General features: G+C 39.2%; 1 protein-coding gene across 1 annotated transcript in view; it reads left to right on the forward strand.

Annotated features, from left to right (window-relative positions):
• The first annotated feature begins 6,222 nt into the window (after positions 1–6,222).
• Positions 6,223–27,108, forward strand: part of LOC124635801 (GAS2-like protein 1) — a 67,921-nt gene continuing 47,035 nt past the window's right edge. The window contains exon 1 of the mRNA XM_047171754.1: positions 6,223–6,446. The gene's annotated coding sequence lies outside the window, so the exon portion shown is untranslated. The remainder of the gene's footprint in view (positions 6,447–27,108) is intronic.

Genomic DNA, 27,108 nt, shown 5'->3' on the forward strand with positions numbered 1-27,108 from the left:
CCTATAAGATTGTAATAACCTAAGGGCATGGCTATTATGATTTTCTAACCGGTGTACGGTTGGGATGGAACGTGAAGGGGGATCCTAGCAGACCAGCTAGCGGGTATGCAATACGAGAGCTCACGGTATTATGTACGTACTGAGCTACTACCGATGCGTTTTGAATCAGGTCGTTACATCAATCTTTAGTTACACGCAGACAGGGGCCCGATTCTCCTAATTTTACTTAAGCGCCATTCGATTCACGACTCGATTCGACTGAGATCCAATCCCGACTCATTACGATTGAAGCGTATGTGGCATTCCGCTATTTTTTCTTAGAAATAAACGTTTTTATCCTTTTCTGTCATTCAATAATGAATCATTTTGTCTGCAAATGATTTACGATTGCAAAATGATTGTACAGCAAACTACCGTATAGATCAAAATCACCAAAATAGCAGACCAATCGCACACCAATCAAATGTCAATCGAATACGATTGGTCTTTTATTAGTAGCAGAATGCCCGATATGGTTAAAACTGCTATTGCGATCATATTGCGATTCGATTTCTATTCGATTTTGACATTATTAACTTAGGAGAATCGGGCCCCAGGTCGTCACGTGAGGGCGGAGGCTGGCGGTGCGAGGCATGGAGGCCACGACCGCGCCACACGTGCGCTACCGACCGTCGCCGATATCGTTGCTCAGTCAACTAACTTTATTCAGACTTATGTGCTTATGTTCTTGTTTTCGTTAGCTAATTAGATATGTAATTTATCACAGATAAAGGTAAATAATTAAAAAAAGACTTCGTTTTAAGGTATTTACTAACACATTATCAAATACCTAGATCTGTTTCAGAGGTAATGAAAACAGCGTCATTTGAATTTACAACTAACTTAGTACTAATACATACATGAACATTAAACACTAACGTTAAAAGGTCTAGTGTAACTAGATGACATGATGCATTCGTGAGAATTTATACCTGATGGTGCGTAGTGATTCAATAACTGTACGTCTTTTATTTTCTCTTATAAATGTCTTTTATGATGTACCTACCAACTACTTATTGATTTCAGATAGACACAAATGTCTCGGCAGAAAAATACAGAAAGAAGCGAGCGAAATGCACGATACCCAGACTTCTCCCCATTAACGACCAGAGGCGGCCAACTTTCCGAAAACTGAATGCGGGACTTAACCTTTCGTGAAAAAGGGGGGGGGGGATGCATTGAAAAATGATCGGACGGAACTGATAAAATAAAAACCGTAAGCAAAAAGCTATAATTTAACCTATCAATATCGTGTCACAGCGTGCACTAATGTCTTATTTTCAAAATCATTAGGCCTCACGAGTTCAGTAGAAATAAAGAGAACGAGATTATATTATAGGTAATCTGTGTTCCTGCACTGTTGAGCGTGCGCGCAGGTGGGTGTTGTGTAGAAGCGTGGTAGAAAAATAGGGATGCGGGACATGCGGGACGCATACAACGTTTTGCGGGACTATTTTACTAATAATTTCAAAACGGGATTTCGTCAAGCATTGCGGGACGGTCCCGCAGAATGCGGGACGGTTGGCCGCCTAAAACGACCTTATTATATCCTATGAGGAAATTAGAAGAGGAAACCATAACTTTGAGATGAATTATACCTACTGTAGTTGCCTCTGTTTGGCTGTGAGTGGGACCGATTCTACTTTATTATAAAAACATTTTGTCTACCACATCCGAATGTTGTATCATCTGCTAATTGGTTGGCGGGAATCCAAGCCATTAAAAACTAGAAGAGCCCAACATCCCGGGCGCGGTGCGTGTCGGCAGTCGGGCCGCATTGCAGGCAGTTCGTCACTGCCACTCACTGCTTCAGTCATTTCGGTGCAATGCGCAACATTGTGAATTGCGTGATTGCTTTCATATTCAATCCAAAAAAAATATGAGGAGGATACTAAGGTAGCTATGCTACTCAAAGGGCACAAACTTGTGTTTAACTGCGGTTTTCGAGATAATATTAAGTAGGCAACTTAATTTTGATTGAAAAGTAAAGTTATAAATAGGCATATTTATTCAAATGCAAATCTCAGTCTAAGTAACCTCAGATTATCGAAGTTAAGGGTTAAGTTAACGGAGTGGAATAGTTTGAAGCATAGTGCCGTGTAGTGTGCACAAAGAGGCGTGTTAGCGTTTATCCCGGTGCGGGAGCGCGGGCGGCGCGCTCCAGTTTCTCAATAAGCAGTTCGTGCCTTGGGGCTTCAGGCCTCACTCACTTGACCGACTTCCTTCAGGCACGCTTTAGCTTCACAACGCATTTCCCGAGGGTTCTTTCAAAAGAAGCTTTACTAACAAAACGGACATTTAAAAATACTTGGATGGTAGTTCTATATTAACAGGTCTGTTTCATTATTTCAGGAATTACTTATTCGGCCTCGTTTGCTGCAAAGGAGTGATGTTGCTCAGCAAACAGATGGTTTTTTGATTAGTTTCCTTTCTAATGATCGAAGAGGCCGACTAGTATTCTGGGCAGAAATGCGCAGTATCCAATAATAATGCGCATTATGTCAGTTAGGTAAGTCTGGCTGTAGGTGTGAAGCACGTGTTATGGTCATTATTAGTTGTAATTGTTGTGATGGTGTCATTAGGTGCAGTTGCTGCGAGTACTAGGAGGACAGAGTCGCGCGGGGGTGGCGTGGGCGCCTGTTTACACGGAGCCTCGCCACTCGCCTCACTACGCCATGAATATCAATAGTGGAAATATTCCTCAGCTGCTATTAAATCCTAGTATCAAGGAGTAATTCATCATTATTTATTTATCGATCAAGATCATTATAAAAGTTGTGATACCCACACTCGGCTTGATTACCTACCAAGCTGTATTTAGTTGAATTAAGCTACTGTACTTATTATTATCTTTCTATAGGCAATTATTATATATTAAAACAATACTGAAATGAAAAGTAATACGTTAACATTTTATTAGAAGTACTTACATACCCATTAGTTAAAGGAAAAACAATTAAAAAATGCTAATACCTGTGACCACACCTAGCTGCATTAGTTCGAAAGCCGGCGCTGTAATGGCCATAAGTAATATTATTACCTAGGAACGGCTGTTCACACTAGCCCCGGCTAACGGGGTGGCTTGCTGGTTACATGACAAGAAACGCAGAAGAATAATTACCTCGCATTTCAAAAAATAAGAAGCGTAGTAGCAGTAACACGGGACGATCGATCATGAGGTTAAGCAAAACTGCGCGGTCGATCCGTACATGGGTGACCAATCGATAACGGCAAGTGATAAGAATTCTAGGAAATCAGTAGGTATATCTAGAGAAATTACATAAGGCTACATTAAGACCTACTCTAAAGTCTAATAAAGTAGTCCTTAGTGCATATTTATAGTAAGACCATAATGAAAATAGAATTAGTTCGATTACTGAATACAAATATAAGGGGCCCAGTTTTGTTTAACAACCAATCGTTATTCAAACGTCCTCAACTGATTAACAATGTTTTTTACATACATAGGTAGATAGTATAAATAATTTCCAGTGGACAACAGTGGTGTGTATTTTCTGCAAACTGCCTACACAGTGGTAGGATCGGGCGCACCCTGCAGGCGCGAGGGCTCACCACACCTGTTGCCGTCGAGGGGTTCATTTCCTTAATTAACACGTGTCGTATGATTCAATAAATTCATACTTATATTCACATATTCACTATGTTTTTCGCCTACGTAATTGACCTAGAGCTAAAACGGCGTTAAATGGTAAATCCCTAGTTTGCCTCCTTAGTACTTCAGAAATTGTTTGAAGCTCTTCTAGTAATCTTCCTCTGAAATAGTGATTGCCGTCCTGCGCGATTGCACAAGTTGTGCAAAACACAATAACACATGCAATAACTATTTTTGCAGCTATGTCTGAAATATAATTGAGTGTGTACTAATAAGCACCTAAATCGTCCTTTTAGGAGGCCTATTGCTCTCTCGAGTCGAGAGAGTCTCGACTGAGTTGCGAGCAGTTAAATGACGCTCATTGTTATACGAATCTGGCGAATTATCTTCAGCGTCACTAATTGGTGTCATAGATAGGCTAGCTGAGAATATCCTGAATCACCTGAAAAACAAATATAACTATGTAGTTTTTATACCTAGTAATTAAGCTTATATTCTGAAGCAGGGTCAGGAAACGATCATCTTACCAAGGAAAACAACTTCTTCACCAGCATTTGTTAATGCCTCTAAGTGGTCTTTTATAACACTTCTAGCTTCTGCCAGCGGTTTAACCCGGGGAACTACTTCCCGTACCGGGATAAAAAGTAGCCTATAGCCTTCCTCGATAAATGGGCTATGTAACACTGAAAGAAATTTTCAAATCGGACCAGTAGTTCCTGAGATTAGCGCGTTCAAACCATCAAACAAACTCTTCAGCTTTATAATATTAGTATAGACTATAGATAATTAAAAATAAAGCTATCATGAGTAGCTCCATCATGTGTGGGATCCACATGTAAAATATTTAAATCTGCATCTGTTATCTGAAAAAGAAATAAATTATAAAGACTCGATTAGAATACCTAAATATTATTGATTACAACATTGAAATCCATTTTACCAATTGCACGTTTCTTGCATGGTAGCCTTTGCGGCAGTAGAAACGTTCTTCATTCTCTGCTGGGTTTTTCATTGCCACCAGAGTGCCATCAATACGCCCTAGGGCTGCTGGAAAGCCAAACTTTTTTTGTAGAACTTGTAATTTACAATAATCACTAACATGATCAACTGTCACATAAAATGTAAAAATCTTTACATTATTAATAACACAATAATATTTTTTTGAATAAAATTTCGCATTACGCATTTTTTCTAAATATAAGATATTCCTCGTCTGCAGTTTCCATAACGTCATATTTAGACAGCCAGTTATGGTCCATGGACTTCTTTCGCGTGGTCGCCCTACTGTTCTTGATTTGTTTTATAACCTAATTAATAAAAAACGTTGTTATAATTCAACAATGTAGAATTATATCAGTTACATAAGAACACGGTGAGTTTGCTAGTATGGATTTTTAAATATACCATGTAAATACCTACTGTAAATGATGATGTTATGTTCTGATGATGATGTTATCTACTAAAGCATGAGCTTCTTCTACTCATTCTTGCATCGTTAGAGGTAGGCACTTAATCACTTTAAAACAACACTTTTAAACACTATTCTAACTATGATTTCTTCTATTTTCACTCGTAAAATAGATGCTTATAATTTGACACTTTGAATCGGGTTCGAGTGCGAAGTGAGCGTCGAAATCACGGGGGAATTACCTTATAGAATGCCACTTTACTCGCAAGCACGCTCGCAAGAGTAGCGCTAGTGTAGATTCGAATTATCAACCGAGTTTTAGAATGCCAATCACGAAACTCACAGCGGATTCAGATTCAGATTCAGATTCGATGTTTAGAATGAAGTCTTACAGAATCACACTGCTGCGGTCACTCTGGCGAACAATCAGTCTCAATTATTTTATAAAGTAACTTAGCTTATAATTTTAAGACCTAAAGTAAGTTAAAAAAGGTGTGGTAGAAAGTATGCTGGTGGTATGCAATTGCATCAAGTGACAAAATAAAGCAAGACATAGGTAAGTGTCGCCAGGCCGCGCCTCACAGAGCGAGTTCATAAAGATTGCGACCAGAATGTAGGTGATTTGATGCGACGTGCCGGCGGCGGCCCCTTTGTGCCGGCGCTTCGCCCTGCAATCTCGGGCTCCGCCCCGCTGCCAGCTTGTATGCAGATACTTTGATAAAATCATGGAATATTTATTCATTAAATCTCGGTAGGTGAGCCGAAGTGAGCACAATGCGCAGTCTGAAAGTTCCATGCTAAAAGATAGGCTAATAAATAAATTAACGCATCAAATGGAAAACTCAATCACAGCTGCGCTTTTATTGCAGTACAATCACCTGATTGAACTATTGTAGTGAGGAACTGGCTATTTGTACAGGGGTGTAGGACAATGCCGTGCCTCTTAATGCGAATACGCCCTTAATATTGGAGTGATTCACCTCGAGGAAAGGGTTAAGGGAACATTATCCAACTACAACCATGGACAAATCACCACAGAAGGGTTGCCATTTTGTCAGTCGCTGATCAGCGAGGACTTGTCAGTTGGTCGCGCGATTCGCTCGCCGATATCGCAGCGGGTCGGACGGAACATCGCTCGCTGCCGCTGACTTGTGTCGCGTCCGGCATCGCTCGCATATCGCACGCGGCCGGCGCGGAGTGAGCACGTTCGTACGGCACGCATGCGCGACACCGCTCCGCTAGCATCGGAACATTTCTCGCGAACTTTTCACAAGTTACATATTATTATAATTTGAATAAACTAATTAGTGAGTGAGAGTTATCGTGACGGCATTGTTGTGGAACTGCAGTTATGTTCTGAGTGTGCGAGGTGTATCTTACGTTTCGGTAAGTTTGTTTTTATTTATTGCAGGTACTTATAACTGAAGTTTTTTTGACAGCGTTTTATGAAATACCTACCTAGTAATTGCTTGGACACATAATTTTATAATTAATATACTTACGTTTACAATGAATATCCCTTCAGTTTCTAAATATTAGTTTTTTATTTTGTGAACATGTAGAACAGGTTTTGTTTTCACTCGCATATTAATTTTTACTCACTTATTCTTATTTATAAATCATACTTGCATAGTGAATTTGGTTTGTTTAGATTTGGCTAGCTAGGTAGGTACCTGTAGAGAACTAAGCACTCGGATTAAGGTATGATGATGCACTTACTTGTGAAATGTTTAAAATTCCAGTTTCTCTGCGGCTTTGTAGGTATATGTATTAGGTATAAATATATTTTTTTTTGAAGAAGAAATTCCAATTAAAAGACAAATGGATGAAAGTCATCAGTGCTAATTAAGCAGGTACCTATTAGGTATGGAATATGAATGTAATGACTGTCGATGTTACTGTTGACAGATTACCGAGACATTAATTGACGAATTTATCTTTCAACATATTATTTATATTTTTAAATATTAGATTAAAAAAAAAATAAAAAAAAAACATTTGAAAATATAAAAAAAATCGGTAAAAAAACTTTTAAGTTAAACGGTTTTATATCTTATGTGCACTGAAAAATAAAAAATAAAAAAACAGTTACTTACCTATAAACCTACGTAGGTGGTCCCGGTCATATTAGACTAAAATAAAAACGTGGGGCCCATTCCGTAACTATTGCTGTAATACTTTCTTCTAGCTAGAGGTATAATAGGTGTGGATTGCATCGACTTACTATAATCATAACTGGAGATTTTGACAATCAATAATCAGCCGTAGCGGCTTCATCAGCGAACGCCGAGCTCACGATCTACCAAAGTATAAAGATATGCTTTGCCATAAGTAGGATTTCAGAGGGCCCCACGTTTTTATTTTAGTCTAATATGACCGGGACCACCTACGTAGGTTTATAGGTAAGTAACTGTTTTTTTATTTTTTATTTTTCAGTGCACATAAGATATAAAACCGTTTAACTTAAAAGTTTTTTTACCGATTTTTTATTATCTAGTTTTTAGTATTTAATGAAAATGCCTACCGAATATTCTTCATTCTATACATGGGTCAGCAGCGGTGAGGGAGTGCCAGACTCTTACTGACTAAAAACCGTTCTTTTTCGTCGTAGGCCTTTTATGTACCACGACCACGGTAACTCTTTAGGACAATCCCGCAGCCCAGGCAGGCCTTGGCCCTGTTGGGCCCCGTTGGGGTTGCTGACAGTATTCTACTTGAGTAGCCCTTTCATTTGATACCCATATTGAGGGGGTTGTGGAAAAATATGTAATCCGCCATTTTGTACCGGCGGCCATCTTGGATTCACAATGTTATTGATATTACTATATTGTATTGTCATCGGAATTAAAGGTGTGTACCAAATTTCAGATCAATCTGACAACAGCAAGGCACTGAAATTTCAATTTCTAAATTTGACCCAAGAAAGAATGAATAAATAATAAAACAAACGGGGTGAGCTAAATAAAACCGTTTAATAAAACCGTTTAAAAATAGATGGCCACCGATATCGGGCACAGATTACCGAGACGCGTATTTACAGTATATACATGGCTAGTACGCAAGCGTGTGAAACTAGTCGCGAATAGATTGGAATTCACTTTTTATACAAAGTCTTCCGATGTATACAGCAGCAGTACGCAAATACTCGCATATATTTTGTAGTGGCCAAAGTATCTTGCTTTGTTCCATAATATACAGTGCTAGTCCGCATGCAAACTAATCGTGTATACATTGGAATAGGCGCGAAAAACTTTACGATTCCAATCTATTCGCGAGCAGTTGCATGCTCGCCATTTTGATTAAAACACGACCTAGCATTTAATGTTAATTTAAATATTAATAATGCTCGTTCAATTAAAAAACATTGTATTAAAAATTGAAGTTAGTGACGAAAACGAATCGCTGCAAAACCGACTCCACGTAGTCTTGTCTACCCTACCCCTAGAGTGCAATTCAAAACCGCGTAGGCGCGGAGGGGCGAGGCGGCCTGCTGCGGTGGTGAGCGTGAAAACCATCTGCGACGATAAGCTCGCATGGGACCGCCGGAGCCCCGCAGCACCGGAGCCGTGACCGAAGCTATGCTTGCTGTATGTTGCTTGCTTACATTTTAAACGTACTGAGTTAAAAAAAATTAGAAGCTAATTAAATATATTTTATGATGTCATTTAATAGTATTTTAGAAGTTTACTGTTAGAATGCCCGCTACAAAAGATGCAAAAAAATAACCATCATGCTGAGTTGTATTTAGAGTGGTTTACTTAGAAGATAACTATAGTGGCTAATATAGTATTATTTAGATGCTAGTTAATTGTGGCTGACTTAATAATTTAGAAGGCAACATACATTTTTGTTTAATTAGCATTTTTAATAAACAAACTCAGATTCAAAGCCAACTTTAACAAATTTTTATTTAATGCTTTACCTAATATACATTTTGTATAATTAAATTTGACCGTGTATAAATTGGAAAGATGTATGTGCACGTCTAAGCTACGAATTATACGCGAGCAGTACGCAAAATTCGTGTATACTTTGAAATCACAAATTAAAAAACAGCATTACAAAATATCAGCGAGCAGTTTCCTGTGGATGCGTTTAGGCTATGTACACTCTGTAAATACGCTACCGAGACATCAATTGACGAATTATTATTATGAATGTAATATGATGATGATGGATCATTAAGTCAAACATGATACTGTTGGCGCCTCGGCTCGTAATCTAGGAAAATGCCTTGATAATGACGAGATAAGCGATTCACTGCTGCGGCTTCATTCATAAAGAGCCTGCATAATCAAAATATTAACTACCTACAACTTTTAAGTAAATACAAAGTAGGTAGGTAGTATACCTATCTAGATAAATTGCCGAAAAGTTGAATATAGCCGTGGAAGGTAAACGTTGGGCAAGGCCTGCGTAAATACCACGCGATTCTAATTGTAATTAGAGCCACTTGAACGTTCTCACTAGTGAAATTAACAAATGGAATGCAAGTACTTACTATATAGTAATGAATGACTTACTGATTAAAATACGAGGTAATTTAATTACCTTATCCGTTTTTTTACGGAACGCAAACTTTTTGATATCACTTTCCAGGTAAGTGTCTACTACCTGTCTTATCTACATAATTAGGACTCAAAATTATATGGTTTAAATTATAATAATTAGATATATTACATAGGTACATTTTGGGTATTCTTGTAACTAATTGCCAATGGTACCTACCTATATTCTGCACAGTTACCGCGTATTGTACGCAGCGAGTACTCACGGTAGGCACCGCAATGTTTGGCTAACTGTCCTTTTGTCCGCGCCAGGTAAACTACTACAGGTACTAACGCTTCCAGTAACTCGTAAACGCTTTCTGGAACAATCCCATTATGTTAGATGTTGAGACAATACACCAGTAAAACTTACCACGCGAAAATATGCTAAACGTAAGATTCCGAGCAGTTGTTATCTTAATCCTTAAGTGATTGTACCTGCCTCGAAAAGAAATTGCATTGTTTACTGCATAGTTAGAACATAAGAAGATTCACTAGAGATATTACTAAATAATTTTCTATTAGTGGAGGACTTTTCTGGAATCCGTTGCTAATTAGTTCTACTGGCATCCCGTCTTCCTTAAGACCTAACACGGCACGTCACAAGTCGTTAGTAGTTTTACGATATAGCAGAGCTGGTGTAATTTAGCACGCCAGTAAACAGGTGTCGCGTGTGGTCTGCTCCAGCCGCCATTAAGTCTGATGCTGACAGGAGCACGACGAATGACGGCAGCTAAGCAGGCTGCAATGCGTTCCTGCGTGCCAACACAACATGATGCATCGGTGTTCTTTCCTAAATGTCGCGTGTTCCCAGACGAACGAGTAAGAATTCATAAAACATGTCTGTGGCTATGAATGATGGTATAATAGGGATAAATGGTTTAACTTTGATATAGAGGCATCGAATTGTTCACTTGCAATATTTTAGGTGTACTGTAACTGTCACCCGTCACGACTTTCTTAATTATTTAGACAAGTGATGTTGATTGATTGATGCAAGTACTGATTAGCAAATAGATGTGATAATTAACGTTTAATAGTGCGAGCGATGCGTTACGGCGTATTCAGTTATAATTAGTGCGAGTGATGACGAGATTACGTTTTTTAGCGCAGTCATCGCTTACGGCAAGCAAGGTTTTATAATATGAGAGAACTGTGATTATGCGGTAATAGACGTATAATTATGTCAACGTGTGTAATTGTGTACTTTATGATAACGTCCGCTAAAATATCTGACGTCAATTATTTACTCCGTAACTTTACCCAGCTAGTTAATGTACGGTTTGGGCTCTATTTTTTAACTTCGCGCAATACATATTAGCGTCAGATGACAGTTGGAAGCTTACTTAAATATATTTGAACCCTTCAGCGCGAAACAGTCACATAAGTTTTGTGGTTAAATTGTTAGAAATACTTGAGAGGCGCTGTGAGCCCTGCAGTCATGTATCACGCTGCACATTCCTCCTCTACAGACGACGACATTCTGACTTATTGCTATGCTGAACTTCAATTAGTTGCATTTCATTGAATGTTATATGCACTAAGCGAAAAGGACAATTTTATTCAAAAAATATTTCTTCCTTTGATTGGATGTTAAGTTTCTTAAAAAACGAATTGGGAGAGACTTGTTAGCTCCATGTCATAAATTACAAAGTAATTAGCCAACATTACGCACGCAAGGCTTCAATTTCCTAAAATTAATCAAATAGTTGATACCTGCAACTGGCAGTGTGAAGAATTATTTTAATTAAAATGTCGACAACCAGTGGCAGTCGACCTCGGTTCAGCGTTTTTACGGCAGCCATCATTGTTGACTCCCATTCCGCTGGACAAGCGGATATCACCTCTCCATTAAGTCTGAGAGCCTGGTACCACGCAGCAAAAAAAACTATTGTGTCAAAACGATTGTCATTGTTATTATAGTTTGAGTGCCATCAGCGCTAAACATCATAACAACAACAAATTGAATTTCAGATTTACGTTCCTTCTCAGTAACGAGAATACTGCCGCAGAATTCGTGGAAATGTTTATTGCATTTAAATCTCTATCTGCTGAACAATTTACAGATGATATTATCCTTTGGCGTATCTCACACCAATCTTTCCACTAACGCCAAACTAGTAGATCGTGATTAAACTACTTCCTGGTGTAAATGTTTAATTTAATAACAGTCACAACACAAACGATAATGACTAAATGTCTTGATTTCAAACGTATGCAAAATAATTACAGTTTATTTTTTGTCCATTAGCACTTAGATTGATCGTGACAAAAACTTGATGTCGATAATGATACGTTGATTTATGTGGATCGTAACGACTGGTTACAGTTTCTTACGATACGCAATGAGTTCACTTGCTCTGTACATGGACATGTTTTTTATGAACAAAACCATAACGATCTTGATTTAAAGAAATAAACATAAGAATTAATTATAAAACATGAAAAAATCTAAGAATTTAGTGGAGTGTGGTAAGTTATGGATCCTGTACACCACAGCTATAGAAATACCGAGGATGTACAAAGACCTACACCGTCACGCTCGGTTGCTTGTTTTTATGTTTCCATTTCAATGGAGGGAGGAAATTCATAATTATGCAAATGGTTTATTTGGCGTATTTATATTTTGATATTATGGTAACCATTTGTTATATAATCGATTTCTTGTATTTTAGGCATCCTTTTCCTGCGGTTTCATGCTCAAATTCTCAGTTTGAAGATGTTCTTCCATCCACACACGTACTCAGATGTCCACACAACTGACAGCTCCAGCACGTGGCACGCACACTAATCAATGCAACACCTCACCCACACACTCCCACACTGTATATTATACGTGTAGCAGCAACATCGCAAATCTAGGAATAAGTCATATTGACTGTGAATTCATATTTATGTTTTCATTTATATTTATATTATATTTTCATATTTCTGAAAATATGGCGCAGAACTACAGATGTAATGCTTGCGAAATACAGTAGGTAACAAGAAAATCATAGATTCATGTAAGGAATATTGAAGCCTATGAAAGTTATCTTCGTATTTTCTTCTCACAGTTTTTGTTTTTTCAAGAAGAGTTCATGTGAAAAACTGGCCATCACACATAAACTACTTACTCAACCCCCACGTAGGTACACACTTAAACATGGGTCGTCTTGGTTGAGTTTGTTGTACCGCAACATACATAATAAACAAGCTATTGTGAACTCATCAATGGTCTAGTTTTTATCACATAACACGTGATATCATTCGGCCATGTTGTGACCGCACCACCTGCCGCCGCCCGCCGGCCCACGCTCTCACAAGCCGATTAGTGATTTCAAACATGAAGCACAACATGTTTCCTGTAGTTTTTTATTCCACAGTATTTAGGAATCTATCATGAAGAGGCTCGTCACGTAGTAGCCAATTACTACAGCATTTATAAGCACGGATTAACAATACTTGTGAGGAGGTAGAATTTGATGTTTGTTGGAAATTGTTCGTTCGAATGCATAGTTATAGAGATGACTTTGATCGGTAGTGCGTGACTTTAATCCTAAACTTGGAACTATGGTGCGCGGTGGTGGGTCCAGTATAGCTATCTTGCCTTAAAACTATGGGATGCTAAAAAACATCCCTATGTTATCAAGCGCATGGATCCGTTTGGAAAGATAAATTCGCCAATATGAATGTGTTATCTGCCAAAACCTATTCATACTGTCCAAAGCTGTGTCCTAACATAATCGCCTGATGATTATTGCGGCTGCGTATGATTGCGGCGCATTATAAAATGCGATCATCGCACGCGCACCGGACGCTAATAGTTTTCGGAAGTTCAGGTCTCTCGTGATCACCTGATTGTCATGTGGCATTGGACATCACGACCTTCCAGCCGTGGGAGCAACCACTAGCAGATCATTATTTCCTATTATTATGAAAATATATAAAAATACATTCATTATCTCACGAGTACACTTCAGTTTGGCGGATGAGCTATTCAAATGTAGTTTTTGTGAAAACTTAAATAAAGTAAGTGATAAATAATACAAAGTGACATCATCACATTCATTTGATGAGAATTTAAGATATTTTTTACAATCATATGCAAAGTCTGCATATGAAGCCTTTGTTATATTTTTTCCTTATTTTAATTAAATAATTGTTGACGCCAACTTTGTTTTGCCTGTTATGAATGAGTAGCTATGTTTTGTTGGAGTATAAAAACTTAAAAGTCTGACTGTTGAAGTTATAACCACCTGTTTCATTGGCTCTGGCTAGTATAGAAGGAAATATGTTCATTGTTCCTGACCTAGAAGGCATAGAAACAGAATATGTTTGTCATAGTGTTGCCAGGAGTGAGTCCGCCTCCTCACTTTGATGCTCTTTTGTGCTGTGTGGTCTCCCAAACAAGAGCATTGCTTGTATAAGGCTCTTGACCCATCCAATATTGTTAAGTGAATACCTATTGGTGGTTAAAAAAGGCGTATTATAATGAGCCACGTGCGACGGCAGGAACGGAAGTCGTTACGCAGCGGGCCGAGCGCCGCTAGTTCCGCGCATTCTAATACACACGGACTGTTTTGACTAATATTTATACAAACTAAACTTTATTCTCGCACCTGAATAAATGAGGAACAGACATGCAATAAAACATTGTAAAACAATTAAGGAAAACAAAACCGATGCATTTTCTTGATAGGCACTATGCTCGCTGTTTTTATAAACTTCATCACATTTTATTAGGAAAGCTTTTGCATAGTATTCCCACCTTCATTTGTTTTGTTTTTCCGCAGATAGCGAACAAAACTGTAACAGGTACATATATAAGCGGCAGTTTAGTGGGCTATCTGTGTTTCAATATTTGAAGGGGAAGAGGATGGCCATACAGCTGATGTGAGGCGTGAGAGAAATAGATGATTATTATCTAAGAGCCCGTGAGGGTTCATCGTCTGAGCCAGCACATGTGGGACAACTTATACGCAGATTTGGGTCAGTGTGTAGGTGACACATCCGTCACCGGGACTTTGTGAAACTCGCCGTGAACAAGGATGCCCGGATTAGCAACGCAAATGCTGTCCTTTAAGGGCCTCACTATAACTTTCTTATTGAAACTTGATGGTAAACAGTGAATTGTTAACAACAGTGCAAAGCATCAAGAAACATGGTCCGCGCATGTCAGAATTTCAATGAAATCTATTTAATAATGAAAATAAAAATCTTGACACTATCGATGGCAGGTACGAACCATTCTACATATTCATTTCGTATTTGAAGAGTGTAATGAAAAAATCGCAACAGGGTAGAATATCTAAATTGCATGTATGTAGGGCTAGGCACACCAACACCATACAACGATATTCTGTTGTGTTGTACGAACATCCTCGTCGTGGCGACTGTAGACGAGCATAACAGAGCGCGCGTGGGAGGGACAATAAAGGGACAGGTCTGACCGGAGTGTTATCTGCAAGTGCCTAGCAGATAAGACAACGACTACACTCTTTTAAAGTGGATAACTGTCGCAAGAAGTGGATCGTGACACTTGTCGGCTCGTTAATCATGAACTCACTCCCATCACAGGGGTCACTCACGTTATGATCCCTCAAACGACAAAAAGAACACACTTTAGAATCATCGAAATGAAAATCAAACAAGGATTGAATATAATCATCTCTCTCTGTTTTATGCTAATGTTATTGGATATGAAACGATATACGATGCAAAAATGTCGGCAGTGTATAAAAGACTTGTAGTAATAAATAAATGCAAACTACATGCCATTTGTGGTCTAGATATAATTGGTAAGCAAATATCGCATTTAAAAGTAGTTTCGGCAAGGCTGTGTCGACCCGCTATCGTATTCGGCACATATTTTATTGCCAAATACAGACGTCCGAAACCCCAAATATGGGGTTTAAAGCTTTGGATTCATAAAATACTTTGTTTTGTTTAAGGCGCGCATTTTTTTTGCTTGCGGCTATTCCGATTACAGTTAAAGTTTATTATTTCTGTCCCGATGCTGTCGTGCTCGTAAACGTTGGACTTCGATAGAATTATTACCTAGATGTAGCGGCAGGATATTATTGTGCTCTGTATAAGGGCGGATGACATTGACATCGTAAATATCTGGCGAGACAGTTCACCGCAGCTCTCTCACTACAGTTCGGACGAGGAATTTAATGAATGCTTTGCCAAGCTCAACAGCGAAATGAATGTAAATTCATGTGCATGAATTAATGAACACCTCATAAAGAAAGTCATTCATACATGATTTTGCGTTCAAATTAAAACAAATAATGATAAAGGATGAAGCATGGTGGAAGCACAACCAGGTTCTCCTAATCAGAATGTAGTGACTGAGTGGCGCTCCGGCTGGCTGCGACACAATGCGCCGACGATAGACATCGACGCCCTTTATATGTTAACTAGACGCGATGGAACACTACCAATAATGACAAGAATTTAACTGTGCGTGCTCTGGATAAAATAGTTTAAGATGGTATTCAATTTTCAACTTACGCTCGGATAGGCTGCAGTAGTAGGTTTTGGCTGTCAGCCGCTCGATAAGTCATGAATGATGTGTACGGTCGTGTTATAGCAAGCACATCAATACAGTTTCGGGTTTTATAACAAGACTTCAAGAGGTGTCATAATATTTTTATAAATACAGATAGTTTTGACACTTGTAGCAAAAACACCAGCATGTTTAACATTTGTTTGAACCGTTGTTGCATGTGGTTACGTGCGGTGCAATGTGCGATCAATCAGTTGCATCGAATGCACGCATGACGAAACCTTCACAGAATTATTGACTTCTTACTGTAACGTTGCTAATGTACCGATTAGCACAGCATTATTCATATTGCCATACCGAAGACTCTTTCATCCGTAAAACAATGATTCAGGTTTTACCTGGTCAAAGTACAGGCATGCTTGGTATCTTGAAAATATCCCACGTGGATCAAGTTTTTGAAATGGTTCCTATTATATGGCTATTTCTATTTTCTAATCGTTTGCAAGCTGCTTGGCATGCACGTGCAGATTTTACACTTGTAAAATTTTTATCGATTAGATTCGCGATGTATAGTTGTGTTGCGTCAGCGCATGCAATCCTGGCGGGATTGTTATTTCTTAATAATGGTCGTAACTGATAAAGCAGTAGGTATGAGAACTATCATAATAATTTGGAGGTGGTTTCATTTCATGCATTGTAAATGAAAGTGTAATATCCTTTACAAGTTTAAACAAAATAGAATCATAATTACCATGCATACTCACATCATCAATCACGAGACGGATTGGCGTGTCTCGTAACACCACGTTACGTCTTCTTCACCGCCTACACTACGCGAGCGCAGACCTACCGCGCACCCATTGTCCCCCAACAATGAAAACCAATATAATGTGGTAACACCAACACTGGCACGTTTACAACGAGTCTAGGAACATTGTGAAGTTTAGCGACCGCAAAAATAACTTGGTTAATGTTAACTGATCAGCAGTTTGGAGTGTTAATAACGGGGGTAGTTGCATTATGTGAGTGCCGTATTCGGCGGGAGATAGCGAGTAGCGCCAGTCTCTTGTGCAATTGTTTGGTCAGACTATCATTTATTTACTTTCCTTACGAGTCAGTGCGCAAACGCCGCGATGTAATGCATGCAAATGATCCAATAAGAACAGTTGCTCTTGTAATTATATTCATAAATTCATACATGAAGTGGTTTACACATCATGAGGCAAGTGGATTAGAAAACTTTGTTGTTACAATTAAAAGTTGTGCTCACTTTTACTTCGAATGGTTTATGGGTAAAGTTTGATGGTGTTTGTGATATGCCTTTACAGTTTATTCTGCTAGGTTTTAAAAATGTCGCAGTTTTTAACTCTACATCGGTCGAGTCGCTCCTCATACAATGTAGATGACTTACTTGTTGTACAATAGTAAGGAAAGAAAGTTTTCCGAAACATTAATCTGACAATAATGTGTTTGACGTTATACCTTCATTTAATATTCTCTCGTTACGTGTACATCAGCAACGCACTCGTATTTGTACACTTTCGCTGTTTGCGATACGCCACCAACCGTTTTAACTTTTTAGCTGGCCATATGACTAATTAATTAGGATTTCTCGTTGTGCAATAATGAATTCTGCGTTATGCAGTACTGTACATGGCTTGACATTAATTGTCGAGAACAGAGCGGTGGCCAGCTATCGTAACGCGGAAGAACACAAACACTATATTCATGAACTAGTACTGGTAATGCAATTTAGAATTCTAGGGCACATTACAATTTTGAATATTTAACAATCTGTTACTGTAATTAATTAGACAAGATTGTTTCAAAACCTTGCTCCTAATTCGACGTAGTGTTTGTAACTTTACACTTGTCACAATATTGATGTCCTGGCCGCTTGTGTATTTGCCGTAGGTGGTTGTACTGACATGATGTTCATCTCATGTTATGTAAGTAGATAAGTACTTGGTATAGTGCACGCGTGGTTGCAGGCACAGCTTGCGACTTGCGACAAAAAGGAGTCGCAGCACGCAGGACCGGTCGGGGCGGATCGCGCGCACCGCTATGCGTACACATCACAACAAGCAGTATAAGCGCTGGAATAGTCTGCAGTATTTTTGGTAGTTTACGATTAGTGCAGTACTCACACAACACTTTTTGCATGCCTACTTCCACCGAACTGTTTGAGATTTGATCTGCACTTCTGCGCTTAATATCCAAAGAATTCCCCTCTTTGTGAGTGTGTTTGAATCGGTATTAATGCATGGTTTATGTGTGCATGCGTACCGGGAGTACTTCCACCATTTTTATAGCTGGTACGAGGAGCGCAGCGGGCACAGGAGCTCTAATATTGATATTTTTGTCGGGGCAACTACCTATACGCGCCGTGGACTTCCTCCCCGCTGCAGGCGGACCGTGAATTAGTCGCACTCCACAACACACAAATAGAACGACATGATGGTTTATTTTCTTTTATGTCACCAGAAACGGGATTACTCAAGTTTCCACCATAACTCAGTTTTATGTTCGTTTTACTAGCTAAGTTTTTTTTGAACGTACGCTACGTACGGAGATGCAATATACAAACAAGTATTTAATCTGGCGAGACAAGGTGTTAACTACTTTAAACATGTAGCAATCAAAATCCTATCTCAATATATTTGTAGCTCATTTACTCACCTGTAAACTTAAAATCTTATTAGCAGCTACATACACATACATAAAAGAAAACCAGTTTTTGCAAGTTATCAATTATGGCGATCTTTGTTTGGTCCTCATTATGTCACCGGTTCTTTTTTACTTATTATCACATCAGATCTACAATGGAATAGTATAGCTCATACTGATTACAGAACGGTGAGACATTTAAAACAAGTACCTAAGTGTGTTGACCCTCATAAAAAAGTTATTTAATAATGTACGAAATAAAACGTAAGACAGTTGTGTCACTGCGGTGGACTGGCGGCGCGGCGGTATCATTCTGTTGACGACTACACATTAACTGCACAATGAACAAACTGACTTGTCCGTAAAATTCCTTGATTATTGTGTTACTGATATTTGTAATTGAACACTGCATTAAAACTCAGAAAAAGATTTTGAACTCAGTGAGATGAAGACATGAAACGGAAGTAGCTGTCAAGAAACTAAACTGTGACCTGAAAAGGAACTTCAGTCTTTGTGTTAAAAACACGTGTGCGTGATGAACACTAACTTAACAAACTACTAAGAGACGGCAGACGGTAATCATGCACCTAAGTTACATTGTCTGAAAAATTACAATATAAACAAAGTTTAGAGTGTTGAGCGATGAAGTGGCCGGCGGAGTACTAGGGCGGCAGACGGACGCGGAGCACCCTCAGGCCTCAGGCCCGCATCCTGGCGCAATTACCTCGTCATCCAATACACCACTCAACGATTTCATTGTTACCGCCACGTCTATGCGCTCCTGGTAATTGAGACTGGGTACTTAATGAAGAGCTTCTCTGCGGGGAGTCTCTCGTTTTTTCACTCGTCAATTGTTTCTTTCATGTCATTCTAATTGGAAATAACGAGAGCTTTTGCAGTATTCAAACTCGTATTGAGTTCGAAAAGAGTAAGGGGTGTGGAGCACGGTTGTCTTCCCAACCTGAATTTATCTTAACATTCTGGATTTGTAATCATTTGGTATATTAATACAGGAGCATGTTCAAACCATGCACATACATAGTGAATTTGCATATTTAATGGATAGGCCGCGTGTGGCCTGAGAGCAGTATTTCATTTGCAGAAAGTGCGAATAAATCAGAGTAGAGTAACCCGATACTATTGAGCTGTTCGATTTGTATTGACTATAAGCTGCTGGACTGCGTGCTTCACACAAAATGTGCAATTTGTAACAATTTTAGTGATCCATAAATGGTTGTAATGGATTTTATATTTGTATCTTACGATTTCGAACATGATAAATAGTGTTTGGTGTTTATATTCCGTGGCATACAAAGACACTCCATTAATCCTTACAACAACATGCGGTGAACGGATGGGGGGTGGAGTGTCTTTAGCTATTAAAAAGCGTCGTATTTTGTCGACGGCAGGACGTGCCATAAAACATCTGTCCCCTGAATGTGCACAAAATGCTTGTTTTACTGCACGTTCTAAATAACCCCGTACCTGTACGTATCTAGCAGTTTTTGCCCGGCGTCGGCTGTGTGATTTATTCGGCTTGTAAATGGCAAGGCTACGTCACTGCTTACCGTATATCGATTCAAATGTTCCATCTCGAGCCGAGCTCCAGCTGCGTGTTACACTTCGTGTGATATATAGCCCTGTGGCGCGCTGGTATTCAACTCCAACTTGAGCATTATTCATGTTTTATCGTTTAATTGAATTCTCTCTAAATATTCGTCTAAAAAACTGTTCTCAATTTTAAAGTAGCTAAATAGGCTAAGAGCTCATTATGATGAAGCATGATCCTTGGACTAGGACAACAGCTTTATTAGGGGATCAATTTACTTAAAGTGCTCAACATCCTCGACCGACAATTGAGGAAGCAGCCACTAAACAGTGAAGCTCTGACAATTCGTGACGTGTGCGTACTGTAGGAGTTGTGGCCAGTAAGTCTGCGTGGTCCCGAGCCTGCCCACGCTGCATGGCAATCAAGACGCTTTGTATGCGGGTCCTGCTCCCCAGGGACGCATCGTGTCGTGACGCCTTTGTTGATGTTTGTTGTGGCGAGCTGGCTTTGTCAATATACCTAGAACGTAGCAAGGACAGCTCAAATTGCTTCCTTGCTTTTTAGTAATCTGAAGACAGTGAAAAACTGTAGAAAGTAATTCAGCCGTATATCCCGTTTTACTTTGAAAATCTTCTTAATCCGTTGTCTATTTGCACTATACTATAATCACAATGAAAATTATAGGTGCTGATACAAGATATTCTGATAATTCTATTGTTTTTCGTTACATCCCTCCGTTGTTCTCGTACATATTATGTTTGATCAAGTGCTGAATACGCTCTTGACACGAAAAACAGCGCGAAGTCACTTCACAATGGCAGGCGAATAAATTATATTACATGACACGTATGGTGATTATAGTGAACCCACCAAGGCTGAAAAACAGATCTGCGACAGCTGTGCAAGCGTGAGTCAAGGCTCCATAACTTATTCTATTGCAAACATACAGAATTTGACATTCAGGAAACTGAAACAATTCGAAATACTCAGAGAGAAATGAGCTCACCCTGAAATGTCTTCCACCAATTTCTGTAATTTTCCGTTTCTTTGAGCTTTTTAGTTTCGGTTTAAAATATTGTTGGTATATCCTGAAATTATGAGGTACCTACTATAAGCACGATTTATCCGCCTATGCAAGGCGATATGACTCATACTCTAATATCTACGCTTGTAATACCGGTACACTGTTGGCAGCCTCTAAACAAAGACTGATATTAAAACTGGCTTCTGTTTATCGTCCTTACAATCCACTTTGTCGGCGAGAGGGATCTTTTCTCCGCGCGTACACAAAACTTAAAAGACAGTACTTACTTTCAAGTGTGTAACATGAAAGCGACTGCAGCGCACATGGCGTTAGAAAAATTGATAAACAACAAAAATAGAACTACCCGTCAGCAAACGGATTTATAAGGCGTACATTTTCTAACCAGCAAACATCAGTCAACACGTCAAATGCATCAGTGAGATCAAAGATGGACGTTCGGGAATATGGTTTCCTAGTAGTTCGACTACAAAACGTTTTTACTTTTATAGCTAATTTGGGTGTGGTGCAATTTAAAATATCCGCATATTTTTTCATCGTGGTGCGTTTGGAAACCTATTTTTGTTCGCCATCATGATAGAAATAGAGAAAAATATTGGTGGTTTTGTATAACCGTGCCTCCCTACCTCTCAGCCAATAAAATTGCGGAAAAGCTCGGCAGTAGCGCTGTGCCGCATCGGTATTGCCGCATTTACGTTACTATTCACGCACGTCTAGACAGACCCGCCTGTATGCAACTATGTATGTACAGTACATGCCCTGCACGCCATTATGGACCGAGTTTTACTGCCTCCTTCGTTTTATTAGCTTTTGACTGCACCTCCACCGCAGTCTGCAAGCCTGGTACCTACGACATTTCACAGAAAATGTCCTGTTTCATTTTTCGTGGAATATGGAAAATGTTATTATCATTTGATTTCCGTGAAAGAAATGTACTGACAATGTAATTGTTCTGGTGAAGTTGTAACTTCGTTTCATAACTTGTTCTTTGGGAAGGTTGTGAGGGCCAGGAATATGGTTGAAAATACTATGTAATTGAAGAATTTAGTTTGAAATAATATTATAAATTGACTTTAATGACGACAATCTGCTATCATTACGATAAACTAGTTTTCATTATAATCGTTTGGCCAATATTGACACACGCGCTGTGTGCTCGGTAAATCACTTGTTGTGAAGGAAAGTGTTCTCACATTAGAGTCTGTGTACAAATATTAGTGTGTTTAGAGAGAGACCGATTCGTCGATAGCTTTCACCAGATTAATCACATTCGTTTGTTTTGTCACCTATATGTCGGAATATGTCGCCGCCCACGGAGAAACCGAAATACTTTGCTTACCTAGGCTATTAATAACGGACTGAAAACTGAGTTCAACACAGGTGAAGTTGATTTACCAGCAAAGTTGTAGACAAACCGAAGTATCTTATTTTTTTCACAAGAATCGTTTTCATACACTACAGGACCTAATATTGGACCTTGTGGAAAACTAAAAAAAACTACTTACGAGAGATCAATAACTTCTTTATTCTTTTTGGATCAAATTGATAAAATAATTCGACACACACTTTCATCAATTTTAAATGTGGCCTTGGACGACAAAGCTTGGTCTCAAGCTACACTTCCCATCCGTATGGGAGGGCTTGGCGTCCGCAAAATTTCCAGTATTAGTTTACCGGCATTTATTTCCTCCGTCCATGGCACTGACAAATTGATCAGGAAAATCCTACCTATTACACTGATCAATTTTGAGGTGCCATGCCTGGCGGAGGCTATTAATGCCTGGAAAGTCACATGCCCGAATACCGATCTACCCGCCAACCCATCCTCCCAGAGACAGTGGGATGAGCCGCTCTGCAGAGTAATACGGAAAAATCTCATTGATACGTCAATTACTTCTGCGGAGCGAGCACGCCTACTGGCTGTGGGTGAATGGGAGTCAGGTCTTTGGCTTCACGCATTTCCGTCGGCAAACATAGGCACCATGTTTGACGACACCACTTTCAGACTCGCTGTCTGCCTGCGTCTGGGTGCTTCATGCTGCACTCCTCACCGCTGCCACTGCGGGGAAGCTGTCAACAGCCTCGGTCACCACGGCCTGTCGTGCAGCCGGAGTGCGGGCCGCATACCACGACATGCGAATATCAACGACGTGATCCGTCGGGCTCTTGTTGCCGTCGGCGTGCCAGCCGTACTTGAACCAAATGGTTTGGCACGCGACGATGGCAAGAGACCAGACGGCATGTCGCTATTTCCGTGGAAGATGGGTAGGACTTTAGTGTGGGACGCGACCTGCGTCGACACTCTTGCGCCATCCCATCTTCCTAGAACTGCGTGTTGTGTCGGCTCCGCCGCTTCACAAGCAGAAGACCTCAAACGGCGCAAATATAGTAGCCTTATCGGGAATTACATGTTTGAGCCGTTTGGGGTTGAAACTCTCGGGCCGTGGGGTCCGAGTGCTCACGCGCTTGCAAAGGAAATTTCTAAGCGCCTTGTTGACACTTCTCGTGACCCAAGGGCTGGCTTTTATTTCGCACAGAGGTTGAGCATTGCCATCCAACGTGGCAATGCTGCCAGCCTTCTGGGTACATTACCCGGTGACAGCGATGAGGAGCAATTTTTTGATGCTATGTATTAGTTTTAAGTTGTATATATAAGTTTATTTTTAATTTTTAAAATTAATGTAAATATTATGTAAATATTTGAATAAAGCTACACACACTTCTTTATTCATTTTTGAAAGTTTTGTAGTGCATTGATTACCGCGAACACACGACTTATACTAACTCCATGTTATCAGAAAGTTAGTGTAGTACGATGTAGAAAGCTTCCGATGAGTTTTCGATTCGTCAGATACGTCTAGGTATGCGGTGTATTCTCCGGAGCATTATTTCCTGTAGTCGGAGTGTCTGGCGGCGAGCCAACTTGTCGCACCTGTGCTCAGGAGCTCTCGAGCTAGTCACCCCCTCGTGTCTGCGAGCTAAGCTCGCACTTACACGGACACCACTTCACATATGGCGTCTCTTTAACTATTTTCAATTAAATATTTAAATGAAAAGACATAGATATTATACAATGAGTCATCTGCAAAAGATGTAAAATCGTCAATGATGTAAAAGCAAATATTTTCCATAATGTCACCAATACAGAAAATACGATGACTACAACGAAAATTATTTCTATATTATTTCAAAACAACAATTATTATGCTAATTGGCAGATTTTAATGACAATGGCATCTTTGTGTTGTATTTGATTAGCAATTTGATGTCGTTGCCACTTGGCACCGCGTGTAATTGTTGCTTTTGATGAATGATTCATTGCGAGCGACGTGATAAACTCAAGGAACATATGTTCATGTAAATATGGGAGATATGGAAATATCAGTGATATCATGTGGTACATACCCGTGCCCATTATTTCATGGCAATTGTTTCTAGTGCTCTAATGCCCATTGTGCCTGAGTCCTTGGCAACATGCTTGTGAAGTATCTTTCATTCCGCCTTTATCCGGATATTTTCTGCTGCAACGGGCTTTTAGAATGGTAAATTAATTACTAATGCTCTGATATGAGATGCGAAACCCTCGGGGAAATCATGCTCGTGCCTTGTCTGCGTATCTACATTCTCCTACATGGTATATATTCAACATTTACTCCAGTTAAATGCTAATGTTCTGAATAGTGAATTCAGCTGAAAAGGAGTACGTTTCTATATTGAGGTGTGAATAGTTTCACAACTAAGTGATAGATGTTTGTTTACCCGGAGTGTGCGTCAGGAGGCTATTGTACTGACTATAGTTCGGCCATTCAGAGAATGCGTTCCTGACACGTCGCGATTGAACTGACGACGTAACTTTGCAATGGCGTTGCAGTTACGATAAAAATATTTTTGCTGGTTGTTTACCGTTTTAACAATTGAGGAGCATTAAAACAACATTATTATATCAATAATCAATGAATGTTATTACGTCGTCAGTTCAATCGCGACGTGTCAGGAACGCATTCTCTGAATGGCCGAACTATAGTACATGTGCACAAACTACGTACATTTCTAATTGTGTGTTCAATTGTTTTTGTAGTCGTCTCAATACTGTTGTAAACTAACCTTTTATAAATATCATTTCTTAGTCTTAAGATACATGATTTGTTTGTCTTTTCCGATCGTATGTTATGAAAATTATTATTTCCTTTAGCAATAACAAGAAATGTATTGTATGTATGGGTATGTTCTTCACCATATTCCGGTGATGTGAGATAGTCCTTTATTTCTACGTGTGTGATGTGATCATCACTGAGGATTCGTTAGGCTCCACAGCTGTAATTCTCGGCGGCGTTGGTTATTAAGATAATCTAAGACAATTAGAATTTACTACATTGTTCTGTCATTCTCTCATAACAGTATCTGTGCTGTGACACGGAATTAAATAAAATAACATTATGCTGTACCTATCTATTGCCTACAGATCTTCAAAATCCATGAATATGATATGTTAATGATAATTTTTTTTATAATTGATGAAATTCCGCATTTTTACCTAAAAAACCTCCTTACGATTATTATTATATTTATTTATTCATCATTCCCACAGTAAGTACGGTAGACTGCACATCAGTGGTAACTGTCATGCACCTTAACTCAATAGTAATAAGTACGATTTTCCTATAAAACTGTTACCACTGACCTGAAGTTGACTGTACCACTTAACAATTATCAGATTACACAAACATTTTTAATAATTAATATTTCAGTAATTAATTCATTCACACCACTTGAAATTAGAAGAACCATAACTTTGTCTAATGTTGTGTCGGTTCGTGGGAAAACCACTTGACTGTTCCCAACCGTGGGGTCATTATCAACTTACAACTATTTATTCTTCCTAGGGGATGTTCCTAATAGGATTACTTGCCCATAACTCAGGGCTGTCTTATTAAATACGTGTTTGTGAGGGAGGGTCGATAGTTTGATGTCGGCGATCTACTAGGACAACAGGGCGTGTAGGGGGATCGCGATAGATTTATATTTATATGTTCATGAGAAAAAACGGGTTATAGCATAGTAATAATGTTATTTTTGCAATTTCACGTCTATTAACGTACCTTGAACGGAGATAAAGATTAAGCAACGGCAAGCAATCAATTTAGAAATGCTAAGTGATAGACGTCTGAATCATGTATTATGTCCATTACAGTGAACATACACGATAGTAAAACAATAGCAATACATAAAAACTCATTCGGCATAGCATAGCACGATAAAATCCGCAGTGTCGAAACAGCGCAGTATAAAATGCACATAATTTATAATGTTTATGTGTAAGTCCGCCATGCTTCCATTCATCCCGCCGTTATTCCATATTGATTGTCCAAACCTGGCAATCATTCCTCTAGGGGTGAGGACTTGCGCGCTGCGGATGTTTTTTGTCTCTTTCCCTTTTACTCAAAAAGAGAAAGGTGCGATGGAGAGGACAAATAGCGAGATTGATTCACGTGGTGCAGATGCTGTGGATGACGCATGTTGAAAGGAACCAATTTTAAATAGTTAATAGTCCTTAATGTGGCGTGTGTTTTGACAAGTGGAGTTATTTTTATGGGATCTTATTAGATCTAGTATGACGTTGAAAGGACATTGTTCAATTTTGGCCTAAGAACCGATGTGAATATAAATTATACTATAATTTTTATTTATTTTTATATTGTTTGAAACATATTTTAGTATTCCACGGACACTTCAAATAAAAAAATTCCAAA

This window comes from Helicoverpa zea, chromosome 13 (genome assembly GCF_022581195.2).
Source record: "Helicoverpa zea isolate HzStark_Cry1AcR chromosome 13, ilHelZeax1.1, whole genome shotgun sequence".
In the NCBI taxonomy this organism is placed as follows: Eukaryota; Metazoa; Arthropoda; class Insecta; order Lepidoptera; family Noctuidae; genus Helicoverpa; species Helicoverpa zea.